Below are 20,449 nucleotides of genomic sequence, written 5' to 3' on the forward strand. Positions count from 1 at the left end.
GCTCTTTTACCTTACCAGCCCTGAACAGGGCCCTTTGCGGGGCATGCCCCAAGAAATTCAGCTCTTTTGCCTGTAAAAAAAAACATACAATACCCCCCCCCAACATTACAACCCACCACCCACATACCCCTAATATAACCCAAACCCCCTTAAATAAACCTAACACTAAGCCCCTGAAGATCTTCCTACCTTGTCTTCACCCTACCAGGTTCACCGATCCGTCCTGAAGAGCTCCTCCGATGTCCTAATCTAAGCCCAAGTGGGGGGCTGAAGAGGTCCATGATCCGGCTGAAGTCTTCATCCAAGCGGGAGCTGAAGAGGTCCATGATCCGGCTGAAGTCTTCATCCAAGCGGGAGCTGAAGAGGTCCATGATCCGGCTGAAGTCTTCTATCAATGGCATCTTCAATCTTCTTTCTTCCGGATCCATCTTGCAGACCTCCGACGCGGAACATCCTCTTCTCCCGACGCCTACTAGCCGAATGACGGTTCCTTTAAGGGACGTCATCCAAGATGGCGTCCCTCGAATTCCGATTGGCTGATAGGATTCTATCAGCCAATCGGAATTAAAGTAGGAATATTCTGATTGGATGATGAAATCAGCCAATCAGAATCAAGATCAATCCGATTGGCTGAGCCTTAAAGGAACCGTCATTCGGCTAGTAGGCGTCGGGAGAAGAGGATGTTCCGCGTCGGAGGTCTGCAAGATGGATCTGGAAGAAAGAAGATTGAAGATGCCGTTGATAGAAGACTTCATCCGGATCATGGACCTCTTCAGCTCCCGCTTGGATGAAGACTTCAGCCGGATCATGGACCTCTTCAGCTCCCGCTTGGATGAAGACTTCAGCCGGATCATGGACCTCTTCAGCTCCCGCTTGGATGAAGACTTCAGCCGATCATGGACCTCTTCAGCCCCCCGCTTGGGCTTTGATTAGGACATCGGAGGAGCTCTTCAGGACGGATCGGTGAACCTGGTAGGGTGAAGACAAGGTAGGAAGATCTTCAGGGGCTTAGTGTTAGGTTTATTTAAGGGGGGTTTGGGTTAGATTAGGGGTATGTGGGTGGTGGGTTGTAATGTTGGGGGGGGGTATTGTATGTTTTTTTTTACAGGCAAAAGAGCTGAATTTCTTGGGGCATGCCCCGCAAAGGGCCCTGTTCAGGGCTGGTAAGGTAAAAGAGCTTTGAAATGTAGTAATTTAGAATAGGGTAGGGCATTTTGTTATTTTGGGGGTCTTTGTTATTTTATTAGGGGGCTTAGAGTAGGTGTAATTAGTTTAAAATTGTTGTAATATTTTTCTTATGTTTGTAAATATTTTTTTTATTTTTTGTAACTTAGTTCTTTTTTATTTTTTGTACTTTAGCTAGTTTATTTAATTGTATTTATTTGTATTTAATTAATTTATTGATAGTGTAGTGTTAGGTTAATTGTAGGTAATTGTAGGTATTTTATTTAATTAATTTAATGATAGTGTAGTGTTAGGTTTAATTGTAACTTAGGTTAGGATTTATTTTACAGGTAATTTTATTATTTTAACTAGGTAACTATTAAATAGTTTTTAACTATTTAATAGCTATTGTACCTGGTTAAAATAATTACAAAGTTGCCTGTAAAATAAATATTAATCCTAAAATAGCTACAATATAATTATAATTTATATTGTAGCTATATTAGGGTTTATTTTACAGGTAAGTATTTAGCTTTAAATAGGAATAATTTATTTAATAAGAGTTAATTAATTTCGTTAGATTTAAATTATATTTAACTTAGGGGGGTGTTAGTGTTAGGGTTAGACTTAGCTTTAGGGGTTAATACATTTATTAGAATAGCGGTGAGCTCCGGTCGGCAGATTAGGGGTTAATAATTGAAGTTAGGTGTCGGCGATGTTAGGAAGGGCAGATTAGGGGTTAATACTATTTATTATAGGGTTAATGAGGTGGATTAGGGGTTAATAACTTTATTACAGTAGCGGTGCGGTCCGCTTGGCAGATTAGGGGTTAATAAGTGTAGGCAGGTGGAGGCGACGTTGAGGGGGGCAGATTAGGGGTTAATAAATATAATATAGGGGTCGGCGATGTTAGGGGCAGCAGATTAGGGGTACATAGCTATAATGTAGGTGGCGGCGCTTTGCGGTCGGCAGATTAGGGGTTAATTATTGTAGGTAGCTGGTGGCGACGTTGTGGGGGGCAGATTAGGGGTTAATAAATATAATACAGGGGTCGGCGGTGTTAGGGGCAGCAGATTAGGGGTACATAAGTATAACGTAGGTGGCGGTCGGCAGATTAGGGGTTAAAAAAAATTATTCGAGTGTCGGCGATGTGGGGGGACCTCGGTTTAGGGGTACATAGGTAGTTTATGGGTGTTAGTGTACTTTAGAGCACAGTAGTTAAGAGCTTTATGAACCGGCGTTAGCCCAGAAAGTTTTTAACTACTGACTTTTTTCCTGCGGCTGGAGTTTTGTCGTTAGATGTCTAACGCTCACTTCAGAAACGACTCTAAATACCGGAGTTAGAAAGATCCCATTGAAAAGATAGGATACGCAATTGACGTAAGGGGATCTGCGGTATGGAAAAGTCGCGGATGAAAAGTGAGCGTTAGACCCTATTTTGAGTGACTCCAAATACGGGCGGTAGCCTAAAACCAGCGTTAGGAGCATCTAACGCTGGTTTTCACGGCTACCGCCAAACTCCAAATCTAGGTCTAAGAGACCTGGAGCAGTTGGCAAAAGAAGAATGGTCCAAAATTCCAGTAGAGAGGTGTAAGTAACTCATTGATGGTTACAGAAAGCGAATGATTTCAGTTATTTTTTCCAAGGGGTGTGCTACCAAATATTAAATAGAGGGTGCCGATTTTGTCCAGTTCATTTTTGGAGTTTTGCATGGAATGTGTCAGTACTAAAATAAAAGGTTTTTTAAAAAAAAAAAAAAAAAAAAGCATATTTACATATGCTGTGGTGTAGCATCCCCCCTTAGCCCCCAATCTCCCTGATCCCCCCCAAAACAGCTCTCTAACCCTCCCCATCTGCCTTATTGGTGGCCATCTTGGGTACTGGCAGCTGTCTGCTATTATTTTTACAGTCAAAAAAGTTTTTTTTTTTAAATGTACACTACTGTTACACCAGATATGAGTGGTGGCACTGGGCAAGTGGGCACAGTATACGCTGTGTGCCTGACACACACGCTGGTAGGCAGGCAACTGCAATTAGATTACACAGGAAAAAAAAAAAAAGCAGACTGATGTTCTAGCCCTAAAAAGGGCTTTTTGGGGTGCTGTCCTTACAGCAGAGATCAGATGAGTCCTTCAGGACTGTAGTGGACACTGAATACACTAGCCTAGCTATCGATTTCCCTATTAAATCAGCAGCAGCTACACTGTCCGTACTCTCACTAAGAATGCAGCTTCCAAATGAATCTAAAATGGATGCTGTCCATGAGGTGGGAGGGTCTGGGAGGGAGGGTCTGCTGCTGATTGGCTGTAAGATGTATTCTGTTTGTGAGGTACAGGGTCAAAGTTTACTCAATGATGACGAATAGGGGGCGGATCGAACATCGCATATGTTCGCCCGCCGAGGCGAACGCGAACATGCTATGTTCGCCGGGAACTATTCGCCGGCGAACAATTCGCGACATCACTAGTGTTAAGTAGTACTATTCTTATCAGTTTAATCCCTGTTACATCCCCTATAAGGGGACGTGTATATGGCATCGATTTTAGGAACCGGGCGATGGAAAAAGATGCTTGGTCGGTCCTCCTACTTCAAATTTGGGGCACTGCGCGTGCAATCTAATGTGCCACCAGATAGGAGTGGTGTGTTAAGTAGTTCTATTCTTATCAGTTTAATCCCTGTTACGTCCCCTATCAGGGGACGTGTATATGGCATCGATTTTAGGAACCGGGAGATGGAAAAAGATGCTTGGTCGGACCTCCTACTTCAAATTTGGGGCATTGCACGTGCAATCTAATGTGCCACCAGATAGGAGTGGTGTGTTAAGTAGTACTATTCCTATCAGTTTAATCCCTGTTATGTGCCTTTTTTTTGGTTTGGTTTTTGAAGCCACAGTGCAGCACCAGAGGCCAGAAAAATTAGGCATGTACACATGCCTGAAAAATTAGGTATTGTTGCAGCCACTGCTGTAGCAGCGGCCAGAAAAATTGATGTTTGTTTCCCAGGCGAAAAGTGCCCTAAAACATTGCAGCTTGAACCCTAGTTGGTGGCGGATAAGTCACGCAAGTCGTCCGGCATTCAGAGATAAAATACAGCAGCGTGTGGACCATGTTTAGCCCAAGGCAGCTCATCTCATCAGGCCTTTTTTAGTCAAATGTATCGCCCACTGTCAGTCCCTTCGGGATCCATCCCTCATTCATCTTAATAAAGGTGAGGTAATCTAGACTTTTTTGACATAGGCGACTTCTCTTCTCAGTGACAATACCTCCTGCTGCACTGAAGGTCCTTTCTGACAGGACACTTGAAGCGGGGCAGGCCAGAAGTTCTATCGCAAATTGGGATAGCTCAGGCCACAGGTCAAGCCTTGCCACCCAGTAGTCAAGGGGTTCATCGCTCCTCAGAGTGTCGATATCTGCAGTTAAGGCGAGGTAGTCTGCTACCTGTCGGTCGAGTCGTTCTCTGAGGGTGGACCCCGAAGGGCTGTGGCGATTAGTAGGACTTAAAAAGCTCCGCATGTCCTCCATCAACAACACGTCTGTACAGCATCCTGTCCTTGTCGGCGTGGTCGTGGGAGGAGGAGGATTACTTTCACCTCTTCCCCTGTTAGATTCCCGTTGTGCTGTGACATCACCCTTATACGCTGTGTAAAGCATACTTTTTAATTTATTTTGGAACTGCTGCATCCTTTCCGACTTGCGGTAATTCGGTAACATTTCAGGCACTTTATGCTTATACCGGTGGTCTAGTAGCGTGGACACCCAGTACAGGTCGTTCTCCTTCAGCCTTTTTATACGAGGGTCCCTCAACAGGCACGACAGCATGAAAGACCCCATTTGCACAAGGTTTGATGCCGAGCTAATCATGTCCCGTTCCTCGTCCTCAGTGATCTCACTGAAGGTATGTTCTTCCCCCCAGCCACGTACAACACCACGGGTACCAGATAGGTGACAACGAGCACCCTGGGATGCCTGTTGTGGTTGGTCTTCCTCCTCCTCCTCAAAGCCACATTCCTCCTCTGACTCCTCTTCCTCACAATCCTCTTCCAGCGTTGCCGCAGGTCCAGCAAGCAATGCTGATAAGGCTGTTTCTGGTGGTGATGGTGACCACAACTCTTCCTCTTACTGTTCACGCTCATATACGGCCTGATCAAGCACTCTTCGCAGGGCACGCTCCAGGAAGAAAACAAATGGTATGATGTCGCTGATGGTGCCTTCGGTGCGACTGACTAGGTTTGTCACCTCCTCAAAAGGATGCATGAGCCTACAGGCATTGTGCATGAGCGTCCAGTAACATGGCAAAAAAATCCCCAGCTCCGCAGAGGCTGTCCTAGCACCCCGGTCATACAAATAGTCGTTAACGGCTTTTTCTTGTTGGATCAGGTGGTCGAACATTAGGAGTGTTGAATTCCAACGTGTCGGGCTGTCGCAAATCAAGCGCCTCACTGGCATGTTGTTTCGCCGCTGGATATCTGAAAAGTGCGCCATGGCCGTGTAGGAATGCCTGAAATGGCCACACACCTTCCTGGCCTGCTTCAGGACGTCCTGTAAGCCTGGGTACTTATGCACAAAGCGTTGTACGATCAGATTACACACATGTGCCATGCACGGCACATGTGTCAACTTGCCCAAATTCAATGCCACCATCAAATTTCTTCCGTTGTCACTATCCACTTTGCCGATCTCCAGTTGGTGCGGAGTCAGCCACTGATCCACCTGTGCATTCAGGGCGGACAGGAGTGCTGGTCCGGTGTGACTCTCTGATTTCAGGCAAGTCAACCCCAAGACGGCGTGACACTGCCATATCCGGGATGTGGAATAGTACCTGGGGAGCTGGGGGGGGTGCCGTTTGATGTGGAGCAAGACGCAGCAGCAGAAGAGGACTCAGCCAAGGAGGTTATGGAAGAGGATGTAGTAGGAGGAGTAGAGGAGGTGGCAGCAGGCCTACCTGCAAGTCGTGGCGGTGTCACCAACTCCTCTGCAGAGCCACGCATTCCATGCTTGGCAGCCGTCAGCAGGTTTACCCAATGCGCAGTGTAGGTGATATACCTGCCCTGACCATGCTTTGCAGATCAGGTATCAGTGGTCAGATGGACCCTTGCCCCAACACTGTGTGCCAGACATGCCATTACTTCCTTTTGCACAACCGAGTACAGGTTGGGGATTGCCTTTTGTGCAAAGAAATTTCGGCCGGGTACCTTCCACTGCGGTGTCCCAATAGCTACAATTTTTTTGAACGCCTCAGACTCCACCAGCTTGTATGGTAAAAGCTAGCGGGCTAAGAGTTCAGTCAAGCCAGCTGTCAGATGCCGGGCAAGGGGGTGACTTTGTGACATAGGTGTCTGTCAAGGACATGTTTGAGCGTAAGAAGCCAGACTGTGGGCAGATGAGCAGGAACTGCTCAAGGCGAGGCATGGAATGGCGGATGGTTGAGAGGGGGCAAGGAGGACAGCAGTGGTTGACGTGGCTGAAGATGCTGGACCAGGAGGAGGATGGCGGCTTTGAGTTTGTGTGCTGCTTGTACTCATGTTTTGATCCCATAGGAGTTTGTGATGTGCGATCATGTGCCTTCGCAAAGCAGTTGTACCTAGGTGGGTGTTGGACTTCCTACGACTCAGTTTCTTTTGGCACAGGTTGCAAATGGCATCGCTGTTGTCAGAGGCAGACACACAAAAAAAATGCCACACTGCTGAGCTCTGCAATGACGGCATTCTGGTGGTTGCAACAGCATGCGTTGATTGGCGTGCTGTCTGGCTGACCCCAGGTGCCGATGCATGCTGTCTGACTGTGCCACTAGCTCCTTGCGATGACCTCCCCCTCCTTCCAACTCGTCTCCTCCTCCTCTCTGTCTCCCCATCTGAACTTTCCCCCTCTTCTTCTTCTCTTCTAGCGGGCACCCACGTGACATCCACAGACGCATCGTCATCATCAACCGCTTCACTTGTATCTGACAACTCAACAAAGGAAGCAGCAGCAGGTACAACATCATCATCATCACACCGTACGTCCATGTGTGTAATGCTGCCTGACTGAGACATATCCCTGTTATCTACATCCTCTGGCAATAATGGTTGCGCATCACTATCACTTATTTCTTCCAATTGATATGTAAATAACTCCTCTGACAGATCAAGTGAAGCGGCTGTGGTGCTAGGGTTGGTGGTGGCGGGAGGCGGGCGAGTGGTAACTTGAGAGGTGCCCGAAGCTAAGCTGGAGGAGAATGGTGCGTCAAGGTTCCGAGCGGAAGCTGTAGAAGATTGGGTGTCCTGTGTTAGCCAGTCAACTATGTCCTCAGAACTGTTCGAGTTCGGGGTACGTGGCCTCTGAACACTGGGCATTATTCTAGGGCCAAAGGGAATCACAGCACCACGAACACGACGGCCCCTGCGGGGTGGCCTGCCTCTGCCTGTCATTTTTTTTTCGATTAGTGGTACTATGCATGCAAGCTACTGTGACAACAGATATGAGTGGCACTGTGCACTGGCAGAAGTTGGCAGAGTAGACGCTGTAGGCCTGACACACACGCTTGCAGACAACTAACTGCTATTCAATCTATTACAGTCAAAATTGTATTTTTTTTTTTTTAAATCTACACTACTGTTACACCAGATATGAGTTGCACTGGGGTGATACTGTGCCCTGGCAGGCAGGCACTGAAACGCACACGTGTGAAGGAAACTGACTGCTATTATTTAACACAGTCAAAAAAGTGTTTTTTTTTTTTAAATCTACACTACTGTTACACCAGATATGAGTGGTGGCACTGGGCAAGTGGGCACAGTATACACTGTGAGCCTGACACACAAGCTGGCAGGCAGGCAACTGCAATTACATTACACAGAAAAAAAAAAAAGCAGACTGATGTTCTAGCCCTAAAAAGGGCTTTTTGGGGTGCTGTCCTTACAGCAGAGATCAGAGGAGTCCTTCAGGACTGTAGTGGACACTGAATACACTAGCCTAGCTATCGATTTCCCTATTAAATCAGCAGCAGCTACACTGTCCCTCCTCTCACTAAGAATGCAGCTTCCAAATTAATCTAAAATGGATGCTGTACAGGAGGTAGGAGGGTCTGGGAGGGAGGGTCTGCTGCTGATTGGCTGGAATGCGAGCTCAATCTGATTGGCTGATTGGATCAGCCAATCCGATTGAACTTGAATCTGATTGGCTGATTCAATCAGCCAATCAGATTTTTCCTACCTTAATTACGATTGGCTGATAGAATCCTATCAGCCAATCGGAATTCGAGGGACGCCATCTTGGATGACGTCCCTTAAAGGAACCTTCATTCGTCGTTAGTCCGTCGGTGAAGAAGGATGGCTCCGCGTCGGCTGCTTGAAGATGGTCCCACTCTGCGCCGGATGGAAGAAGATAGAAGATGCCTCTTGGATGAAGATGTTTGCCAGTCCGGATGTCCTCTTCTTGCCCGATAGGATGAAGACTTTGGACCCTCTGGAGGAGCTCTTCTTGCCGGATAGGATGAAGACTTCGGACCCTCTTCTGGATGGATCGGTGATACCCGGTGTGGTGAAGACAAGGTAGGGAGATCTTCAGGGGCTTAGTATTAGGTTTATTTAAGGGGGGTTTGGGTTAGATTAGGGGTATGTGGGTGGTGGGTTATAATGTGGGGGGGGTATTGTATGGTTTTTTTTTTTACAGGCAAAAGTGCTGTTTACTTTGGGGCATGCCCCGCAAAAGGCCCTTTTAAGGGCTGGTAAGGCAAAAGAGCTGTTTTCTTTTTATTTTAGAATAGGGTAGGGCATTTTTTTATTTTGGGGGGCTTTGTTATTTTTTTAGGGAGCTTAGAGTAGGTGTAATTAGTTTAAAATTCTTGTAAGCTTTTTTTATTTTTTGTAATTTAGTGGGGTTTTTTTTGTAATTTAGTGGGTTTTTTTTTTGTAATTTAGTTTAGTTGCTATAATTGTAGATAATTGTAGATAGTGTATTTAATTAATTTATTGATAGTGTAGTGTTAGGTTTAATTGTAACTTAGGTTAGGATTTATTTTACAGGTAATTTTGTAATTATTTTAACTAGGTAGCTATTAAATAGTTATTAACTATTTAATAGCTATTGTACCTGGTTAAAATAAATACAAAGTTGCCTGTAAAATAAATATTAATCCTAAAATAGCTACAATATAATTATTATTTATATTGTAGCTACATTAGGGTTTATTTTACAGGTAAGTATTTAGCTTTAAATAGGAATAATTTATTTAATAAGATTTATTTTATTTCGTTAGATTTAAATTATATTTAATTTAGTGGGGTGTTAGTGTTAGGGTTAGACTTAGCTTTAGGGGTTAATACATTTATTATAGTAGCGGCGAGGTCCGGTCGGCAGATTAGGGGTTAATACTTGAAGTTAGGTGTCGGCGATGTTAGGGAGGGCAGATTAGGGGTTAATACTATTTAGTATAGGGTTTTTGAGGCGGGAGTGAGGCGGATTAAGGGTTAATAACTTTATTATAGTAACGGTGAGGTCCGGTCGGCAGATTAGGGGTTAATAATTGTAGGTAGGTAGCGGCGACGTTGGGGGGGGGCAGATTAGGGGTTAATAAATATTATGTAGGGGTCGGCAATGTTAGGGGCAGCAGATTAGGGGTACATAGGGATAATGTAGGTGGCGGCGGTGTGCGGTCGGCAGATTAGGGGTTAAAAAAATTTATTATAGTGGCGGCGATGTGGGGGGACCTCGGTTTAGGGGTGCATAGGTAGTTTATGGGTGTTAGTGTACTTTAGAACACAGTAGTTAAGAGCTTTATGAACCGGCGTTAGCCCAGAAAGCTCTTAACTCCTGGCTTTTCTCTGCGGCTGGAGTTTGGTCGTTAGAGTTCTAACGCTTACTTCAGCCAAGACTCTAAATATCGGTGTTAGAAAGATCCCATTGAAAAGATAGGATACGCAATTGGCGTAGGGGGATCTGCGGTAGGGAAAGTGAGCGTTAGACCCTTTCCTGACTGACTCCAAATATCAGCGGGTGGTAAAAACCAGCGTTAGGACCCCCTAACGCTGGTTTGGACGGCTAACGCAGAACTCTAAATCTAGGCGTAGGTTTCTTGTTAGTGCCCACCCAGGGTATCAATCATAATAAATTTGCTGGCTCTCTTCTATGGGCTACCACCTGCTTCATTTCAATGACTGGAACTGCAGCTGTGTTTTTAATTTATGCCAGTTATCAGTCATTTAGCTTTATGCACTGAAATATTTTATAGAATTAAAAGAAAAAAAATTAAGATTTTGTTAATGTTTCTTTAATTTTTTAAGAAAAGGTACCAGGGGCCCGATCCGAAATGCAGCGTAGCCTGCAAAAGCCGGCGACGCTGAATTTTGCGCTGGTTTGGTATCCTATATACGGCGTAACATAGAAGTTACGCTCGTATATTTCTGCCTTCGCCCGTAGTTTTTTGGGCCATAGGCAGGTATACCAAACCAGCGCAGTTTGGTATCCAATATGCAGCGTAAGGACTTACGTGGCGAAAATGGAAAAATCTTACTCCATTTTCACCTCGCCACAAAATGCAGCCGTAGTAAGCCTTATGCTGTCTGTCACAGCCGTGCCTGGATTTGAACCTGGGACTCCTGATTCCCAGCCTGTTTTTCTTTTCCTGTGCCACCAGAGGTATCTGTTTATGTTTTCAGCATTTTGGAGACCTGTTACCTGCAGTGGATTACTCTCTGGCTCCACCTGCTTGCCAGCTGCAGGTAGTTTTCTAATCAGCTCTGCTATAAAGGGCTGATTCACTAATCATTTGGTGCCTTGACATTGTGATTGAATTTCTTTGTTTTTGCCTCTGTTCTGTTTCCTGAATTTCTGTCTTGTTGTTGGATCCCTGGCATCTGAACTTGGCTTGCTTATTGACCATTCTTCTTGATTCCCCTTTTTGCTTTGTGAAAGATTGGACTGCTTTCCTGGCTACTGACCCTTGGCATGTTTTCTGACAATTATTTTGTACTTTGTATGCTTACTTGGCTAATGTGTCTATCACCATGCTGTGAGTACTGTATACTTCCTTGGCTGTTGGTACTAAACTCCACTGCTGTAAGAACTGTATGTTAATCTGCTTGCTGAGTCTAAGCAACTATACTGTGACATCTGTTTATCCTGAAGCCAAGTACATCTGCTGTGAGTACCTGTATACTTGCTTGGCTGTTGATACTAAACTCCACTGCTGTAAGAACTGTATGTTTATCTGCTTGCTCTGCTAAGCAACTCTACTGTGACATTTATCATTTGCTTGTTACAAACCTGCTTAAAGGGACATTTACCATTTTTTACCACCAACTACCAACTACCAAAGGTTGCCTTACCGAGATACTGGCGTATGCTCGGCCTGTTCCTGAACCCAAGTTGCCTTACCGAGATACTGGCGTATGCTCAGCTCGTTCCTGCACCCAAGTTGCCTTACCGAGATACTGGCGTATGCTCGGCTTGTTCCTGAAACCAAGTTGCCTTACCGAGATACTGGCGTATGCTCGGCTTGTTCCTGAAACCAAGTTGCCTTACCGAGATACTGGCGTATGCTCGGCTCCTTCCTGAAACCAAGTTGCCTTACCGAGATACTGGCTTATGTATCCTTGCCTCTGATGGGACTGTGGTCTGTAAAGTGGACCTTCTAAGATACAAAGAAGCTAAGGCTGCTCAGAGAGCATCCTTGGGAAGGGGGAACTGTCACAGCCGTGCCTGGATTTGAACTTGGGACTCCTGGTTCCCAGCCTGTTTTTCTTTTCCTGTGCCACCAGAGGTATCTGTTTATGTTTGCAGTATTTTGGAGACCTGTTACCTGCAGTGGATTACTCTCTGGCTCCACCTACTTGCCAGCTGCAGGTAGTTTTCTAATCAGCTCTGCTATAAAGGGCTGATTCACTAATCATTTGGTGCCTTGACATTGTGATTGAATTTCTTTGTTTTTGCCTCTGTTCTGTTTCCTGAATTTCTGTCTTGTTGTTGGATCCCTGGCATCTGAACTTGGCTTGCTTATTGACCATTCTTCTTGATTCCCCTTTTTGCTTTGTGAAAGATTGGACTGCTTTCCTGGCTACTGACCCTTGGCTTGTATTCTGACAATTCTTTTGTACTTTGTATGCTTACTTGGCTAATGTGTCTATCACCATGCTGTGAGTACCTGTATACTTCCTTGGCTGTTGGTACTAAACTCCACTGCTGTAAGAACTGTATGTTAATCTGCTTGCTGAGTCTAAGCAACTATACTGTGACATCTGTTTATCCTGAAGCCAAGTACCTCTGCTGTGAGACTGAACACCTCTTCTGTGAGTACCTGTATACTTCCTTGGCTGTTGATACTAAACTCCACTGCTGTAAGAACTGTATGTTTATCTGCTTGCTGAGTCTAAGCAACTCTACTGTGACATTTATCATTTGCTTGTTACAAACCTGCTTAAAGGGACATTTATCATTTGTTTGTTGCAAACCTGCTTAAAGGGACATTTACCATTTTTTACCACCAACTACCAAAGGTTGCCTTACCGAGATACTGGCGTATGCTCGGCTCCTTCCTGAACCCAAGTTGCCTTACCGAGATACTGGCGTATGCTCGGCTCCTTCCTGAACCCAAGTTGCCTTACCGAGATACTGGCGTATGCTCGGCTCCTTCCTGAACCCAAGTTGCCTTACCGAGATACTGGCGTATGCTCGGCTCCTTCCTGAACCCAAGTTGCCTTACCGAGATACTGGCGTATGCTCGGCTCCTTCCTGAACCCAAGTTGCCTTACCGAGATACTGGCGTATGCTCGGCTCCTTCCTGAACCCAAGTTGCCTTACCGAGATACTGGCGTATGCTCGGCTCCTTCCTGAACCCAAGTTGCCTTACCGAGATACTGGCGTATGCTCGGCTCCATCCTGAACCCAAGTTGCCTTACCGAGATACTGGCGTATGCTCGGCTCCTTCCTGAACCCAAGTTGCCTTACCGAGATACTGGCGTATGCTCGGCTCCTTCCTGAACCCAAGTTGCGTTACCGAGATACTGGCGTATGCTCGGCTCCTTCCTGAACCCAAGTTGCCTTACCGAGATACTGGCGTATGCTCGGCTCCTTCCTGAACCCAAGTTGCCTTACCGAGATACTGGCGTATGCTCGGCTCCTTCCTGAACCCAAGTTGCCTTACCGAGATACTGGCGTATGCTCGGCTCCTTCCTGAACCCAAGTTGCCTTACCGAGATACTGGCGTATGCTCGACCCCTTCCTGAACCCAAGTTGCTATACCGAGATACTGGCGTATAGTAGGCCCGTTCCTGAAACCAAGTTGCCTTACCGAGATACTGGCGTATAGTAGGCCCATTCCTGAAACCAAGTTGCCTTACCGAGATACTGGCATATGATACCAAGTACCCTGGCTCTAATACCCGTGTATGCCCACTTTGATCCTAATATCAAGTACTCGTAAGGGTCATCTGTGTCTGTTGAAGGACTTCTGCTTGAATTGTTCTTTTACAAAGACTTTCATTTGTTTATTATCAGTTTGGAATATAACCTCGATGTGCTTTACCTCTTGTTTTCCTTGCATTACCTTAGTAAAGTTACTTTAAGAAAAACCCTTCTTTGTTCTGTGTTTCCATTCTGGTATACTGAGTCCTACTCACCTCTTCACATCCTCTCAGCTTAACTGAGTCATCACCTTGCACAAGCTCCATACCCCTGAACCTGCTCAGCCAAGCATGACAGAATGTCAAGGCCACATATTGGAGCTTGCAGAGGTGGCACCAGTTTTGAAAGCCCTACTAGAACAAGTGACAAACATGGCACGGCTAATGCAACAGTTTTTTCAAGACCTTCCTGATAAGGTGCAACGTATAACACAGTCCTATGCCACAGACATTCAGACTTTATTTGACACTCAGAGTGATTTTTTTTTAAATGTTTTTTGCCAATTAACTCCAGAGAAATCTTCCACAGTTCTGACTTCCTCTGTACCTCCCAGAGCTACCTCAGTGACATTTAAAGGAAAGTCTTCTAAAACTACTGCAGAGGGTAACATCAAAGCTGCTACAGCACCCCTTTCGCCTACAGAGATTACAAGAAGGAGAACTCAAGGGCTCTGTTTTTATTGTGGGGGCTCTAGCCATATCATCTCCTACTGTCCAGTGAGACCTCCTAAGAGATCTACCCAAGACTCCTCAGCTACTAGTTCTGCTTCATCTGCTGTGGTGACAGCTGGGAAGAATACCTCAAACCAAACAACAAAGATGGCAGAGGATAGGTTACATAATATCCTGGTGCAACAACTCCCAGATGAAACTGGTACTTCTCACATAAAATCTGACTTTGCTTCTTCTCTGGAAGTTTCTGTTCCCTCTTTTCAAAAGAGTTCCATTACATCCAGTCACCAGCAGGAGTCTGGTTCATCTGTTTCCTTAACCTTCCAAAACCCTGTGACTCAGGTATCACCAGTTCTAGCTGGAACCTTACCTGCTTATAGGGACATTTTATCATTTGTTTGTTGCAAACCTGCTTAAAGGGACATTTACCATTTTTTACCACCAACTACCAAAGGTTGCCTTACCGAGATACTGGCGTATGCTCGACCTGTTCCTGAACCCAAGTTGCTTTACCGAGATACTGGTGTATGCTCGGCCTGTTCCTGAACCCAAGTTGCCTTACCGAGATACTGGCGTATGCTCGGCCTGTTTATCTGCTTGCTGAGTCTAAGCAACTCTACTGTGACATTTATTATTTGCTTGTTACAAACCTGCTTAAAGGGACATTTATCATTTGTTTGTTGCAAACCTGCTTAAAGGGACATTTATCATTTGCTTGTTACAAACCTGCTTAAAGGGACACTTATCATTTGTTTGTTGCAAACCTGCTTAAAGGGACATTTACCATTTTTTACCACCAACTACCAAAGGTTGCCTTACCGAGATACTGGCGTATGCTCGGCCTGTTCCTGAACCCAAGTTGCTTTACCGAGATACTGGCGTATGCTCGGCCTGTTCCTGAACCCAAGTTGCCTTACCGAGATACTGACGTATGCTCGGCCTGTTCCTGAACCCAAGTTGCCTTACCGAGATACTGGCGTATGCTCGGCCTGTTCCTGAACCCAAGTTGCCTTACCGAGATACTGGCGTATGCTCGGCTCGTTCCTGCACCCAAGTTGCCTTACCGAGATACTGGCGTATGCTCGGCTCGTTCCTGCACCCAAGTTGCCTTACTGAGATACTGGCGTATGCTCGGCTTCTTCCTGAACCCAAGTTGCCTTACCGAGATACTGGCGTATGCTCGGCCCCTTCCTGAACCCAAGTTGCTATACCGAGATACTGGCGTATGTCCGGCCCCTTCCTGAAACCAAGTTGACTTACCGAGATACTGGTGTATAGTCGGCCCGTTCCTGAAACCCTGGCTCTAATACCCGTGTATGCCCACTTTGATCCTAATATCAAGTCCTAGTAAGTGTCGTCTTTGTCTGTTGAAGGACTTCTGCTTGAATTGTTCTTTTACAAAGACTTTCATTTGTTTATTATCAGTTTGGAATATAACCTCGATGTGCTTTACCTCTTGTTTTCCTTGCATTACCTTAGTAAAGTTACTTTAAGAAAAACCCTTCTTTGTTCTGTGTTTCCATTCTGGTATACTGAGTCCTACTCACCTCTTCACATCCTCTCAGCTTAACTGAGTCATCACCTTGCACAAGCTCCATACCCCTGAACCTGCTCAGCCGAGCATGACACTGTCTATTGGAGCCCCGTAACTCCCTAAACTACCTGCTAAATAAAACCTAACAACTAACGCATGCGCAATGTCTATCTACCTGTCAACCGCGATCCCCTGACGCAATCCCTAATAAAGTATTTAACCCCTAAACCGCCGCTCCCGGACCCCGCCGCCACCTACATTAAAAGTATAACCCCCTAATGTGAGCCCCTACACCGCCGCCATCTACATTATCTACCCCCTAATGTGATCCCCCTACCCCGCCGCCATCTACCTTACCTACCCCCTAAAGTGAGCCCCTTACACCGCCGCCATCTACCTTACCTACCCCCTAAAGTGAGCCCCTTACACCGCCGCCATCTACCTTACCTACCCCCTAAAGTGAGCTCCTACCCCGCCGCCATCTATTTTAAAAATATTAACCCCTAATTTAATCCCCCTACACCGCCGCCACCTATATTAAACACATTAACCCCTTATCTAATCCCCCTACACCGCCGCCAGCTATATTAACCCTAATTATATTAGGGTTAATCTAGTTATTATATTATATATATATATATTAACTATATTAACCCTAATTATATTAGGGTTAATCTAGTTAATATCTATATTATATTTTTTATATATATATATATATATATATATATATATATATATATATATATAAAAACTAGTTTATTTAATTTATTGATGGTGTAGGTGTATTTGTAACTTAGGTTAGGATTTATTTTACAGGTAAATTGGTAATTATTTTAACTAGGTAGCTATTAAATAGTTATTAACTATTTAATAGCTATTGTACCTCGTTAAAATAAATACCAAGTTACCTGTAAAATAAATATAAACCCTAAAATAGTTAGAATGTAATTATTAATTACATTGTAGCTATCTTAGGGTTTATTTTATAGGTAAGTATTTAGATTTAAATAGGAATATTTTAATTAATAATATTAATATTAATTCGATTTATTTTAATAAGAATTTAGTTAGGGCTGTTAGAATTAGATAGGGTTATTATACTTAATATATATATATATATATAATATAATAACGATATTAACTATATTAACCCTAATATAATTAGGGTTAATATAGTTAATATATATAATATAATAACTAGATTAACCCTAATATAATTAGGGTTAATATATAATATAATAACTATATTAACCCTAATATAATTAGAGTTAATATAGCTGGTGGCGGTGTAGGGGGATTAAATTAGGGGTTAATATTTTTAAAATAGATGGCCGCGGGGTAGGAGCTCACTTTAGGGGGTAGGTAAGGTAGATGGCGGCGGTGTAAGGGGCTCACTTTAGGGGGTAGGTAAGGTAGATGGCGGCGGTGTAAGGGGCTCACTTTAGGGGGTAGGTAAGGTAGATGGCGGCGGTGTAAGGGGCTCACTTTAGGGGGTAGGTAAGGTAGATGGCGGCGGGGTAGGGGCTCACTTTAGGGGTTAGGTAAGGTAGATGGCGGCGGGGTAGGGGCTCACATTAGGGGGTTATAGATTTAATATAGCTGGCAGCGGGGTCCGGGAGCGGCGGTTTTGGGGTTAATAACTTTATTAGGTGGCGGCGGGGTCCGGGAGCGGCGGTTTAGGGGTTAATGCATTTTTTATTGTTAGGATAGTGAGGGGGGATAGCGGATAGAGGGTTAGACGTGTCGGGCTATGTTGGGGAGGCGTGTTAGACAGTATGGGAGATTTAATACTTTAAGAAAAAATGGGGTTTATTTAGCAGCGCTAAAAAAAGCTAGGAAATGATGATACCAATCTAATTTATGTTTAATACAATCTATTTTATTTAAAAATTCTTATAACACATAAAAACAACAGCAAATGCTTTTCCTAATTAATAAAGGGACGTCTCCCTTATACAACACTTATAAAAACAGACTAGAACCATATAATCCTAGAATTTCAGGTATAAAGGAATTAATTCTATAGATAACATATGGCAAGCAACAAATTTCTAAGATAAATGGTGAATTAAATATTTAAAAGGCACAAATGTATCAATCCTAATAGCTTTACAGTTCTTCAGTAACAAATTCAGTTATAAAGTTACACAGTTACTTTCCTTGGACATATAATTGGCTCAGGTGTGCTGGATAGTTAAAAAGGCAAAAAACAGCCAATATTCTGATTTAGGTGCCAAAGCAATCGTGGTTAATGGAAATGGTTAATTTAACAGATGAATACCTTGATGTCTTTAAAGTTCAGTTTGCGTGTTTTAAAAAACGTAGTGCAAATTAGTGTAGAGGTACCTTAATCTGTCCTGGTTGCAACCGCTGATTATCTTCACTGTGAGGGATTCACAGACTGTTTGTTCCTGGTGCTTCTGATAAGTCACCTGACCTTCTCTTTGATTCAGAGGTCAGGGGTGATGATCCGTTCTGGTGATGTAGTTATCCTTTTTTTTTGTTTTCCTTTCTTCTTATAGCCCAAATATTGTTTTCATCTGGGTTCCCTCAGACTTCTTAAGGTTTGAAGAAATCTTTGGTCAGTGTTTAGCAGTAACACCGTATTCCCTGAAGTTACCAAAGGTAGATTTTAACTTGCAGGGTCAGGAGAAAAGTTTAAAGTTGCAGGGTCACACAGCTTTGTGACAGTAGTAAATGAAGTTTAGTAGAGTGTAGCAGGTCCCATTCAACGCGTTTCACCCTTCTGGGCTTTATCAAGAATGCTTATCCTGCTAGCTTCTGGCTTTTTAAAGGTATGGATGTGTTTTGATTGGTTCCTTCATTTCCTTTTGATTTCTATCAACACCTGTGTGGCTTCCAATGTAAAGGTGGACTTTATTTAAGTTGGTAATGATTGTTTCTGTGTTGTTATTTAGTTACATGATACACAAGGAAGAGAACTTATCATTTCTGCTTTATTAGCATTCACACAATTCAACTTATATATTTCAATTCTAAAGTGCCTTTATTAGATAATATACATTTAGATCGTGCAAACTTAAAATTACCTAAACTGAAACGAAAATATAAGAATCAGAATTACCATTCCCATATCTAGAATTATTGTAAGTGGGTAAAAATTAATGATATATATATATTCCTTTTCAACAAAGGATAGTAAGTTCAACAATTTATAAATTTGTAACAATTTAAAAATGGACGAAACGAAAATATAAGAATCAGAATCATCATTCCCATATCTAGAATTATTGTTAGTGGGTAAATGTTAACGATATATACATATTCCTTTTCAACAAAGGATAGTAAGTTCAACAATTTATTACATTTGTAACAATTTAAAAATGGACGAAACGAAAATATAAGAATCAGAATCATCATTCCCATATCTAGAATTATTGTTAGTGGGTAAAAATTAACGATATATACATATTCCTTTTCAACAAAGGATAGTAAGTTCAACAATTTATAAATTTGTAACAATTTAAAAATGGACGAAACGAAAATATAAGAATCAGAATCATCATTCCCATATCTAGAATTATTGTTAGTGGGTAAAAATTAACGATATATACATATTCCTTTTCAACAAAGGATAGTAAGTTCAACAATTTATAAATTAACAATTTAAAAATGGATGTACAATTAAATCAGAAATTATCAATCCCATAACTAGAGTTATTGCTAGTGGGTAAAAATATGGCTTATTCAATTAATTTATTTATTTTAGGGGGATAAAAATTCCTTTTTAATTACTAGAAAAATGAATTTATATAGGGCTTGTACTATCTTTGCCCAAGATAAATTGAAATGTTATTGCTTATTTAATGTATGTGAGTATTTTCTATATAAGTGGCTGATTTAACCTGGAAAATGTTCGCATATTGTAAGAGACTTTTATAAGAAGGGGGAAATGTCTATCTCAGAGTTCAAGCCTCCAGGTTGGAGGGTATTCATTAGGTATATAATTTCAGCTTCTGCCTTTAGGAGTTTATTTTCCCAGTTTCCCCCTCTCCAGTCGGGGTGAACTTTTTTAATTCCCCAATATTTAAAATCTTTAAGGTTGTTGTTGTGTACTTCCCTAAAGTGGCGATAGATATAAGGGTCAAGGTTACCCCTATCTATGCAAGACGTCCCTTTATTAATTAGGAAAAGCATTTGCTGTTGTTTTTATGTGTTATAAGAATTTTTAAATAAAATAGATTGTATTAAACATAAATTAGATTGGTATCATCATTTCCTAGCTTTTTTTAGCGCTGCTAAATAAACCCCATTTTTTCTTCTTATCCACCATTTAGTTCTCTTTGAGGGAAGAACTTTTTTAGCAGCAGGAATCCACCTTTAGGCGCTCCTATCACACTACACATAAATACCTATTGTTCCCTCTTGGGGTGTTTTTAACACTCCAGACTAGTGAGCTGTCTTAAGATGGAAGATGACATTTTCACATGGAGAGAAAAAACTCTCAAAGATATAGTAGAGAATGAGGAAAGAATAAAAGTAAGCCCCTATCTGAATATCACTGAAATAATGTTTGAATTAGAAAAACTTATGACGACTGAATTAAAGCAAAAAATGGAACTAAAGTTTCTTGATAAATATATTAGTTTAGGGATTGCACCAAGAGGATTAAGGTTGAGAAAAAATTGCACTTTTGAATTAAAAGATAAATTCCAAAAGGAATGGGATGAGACATTAAAAAA

Source organism: Bombina bombina, chromosome 3, assembly GCF_027579735.1.
Source record: "Bombina bombina isolate aBomBom1 chromosome 3, aBomBom1.pri, whole genome shotgun sequence".
Taxonomy (NCBI): domain Eukaryota; kingdom Metazoa; phylum Chordata; class Amphibia; order Anura; family Bombinatoridae; genus Bombina; species Bombina bombina.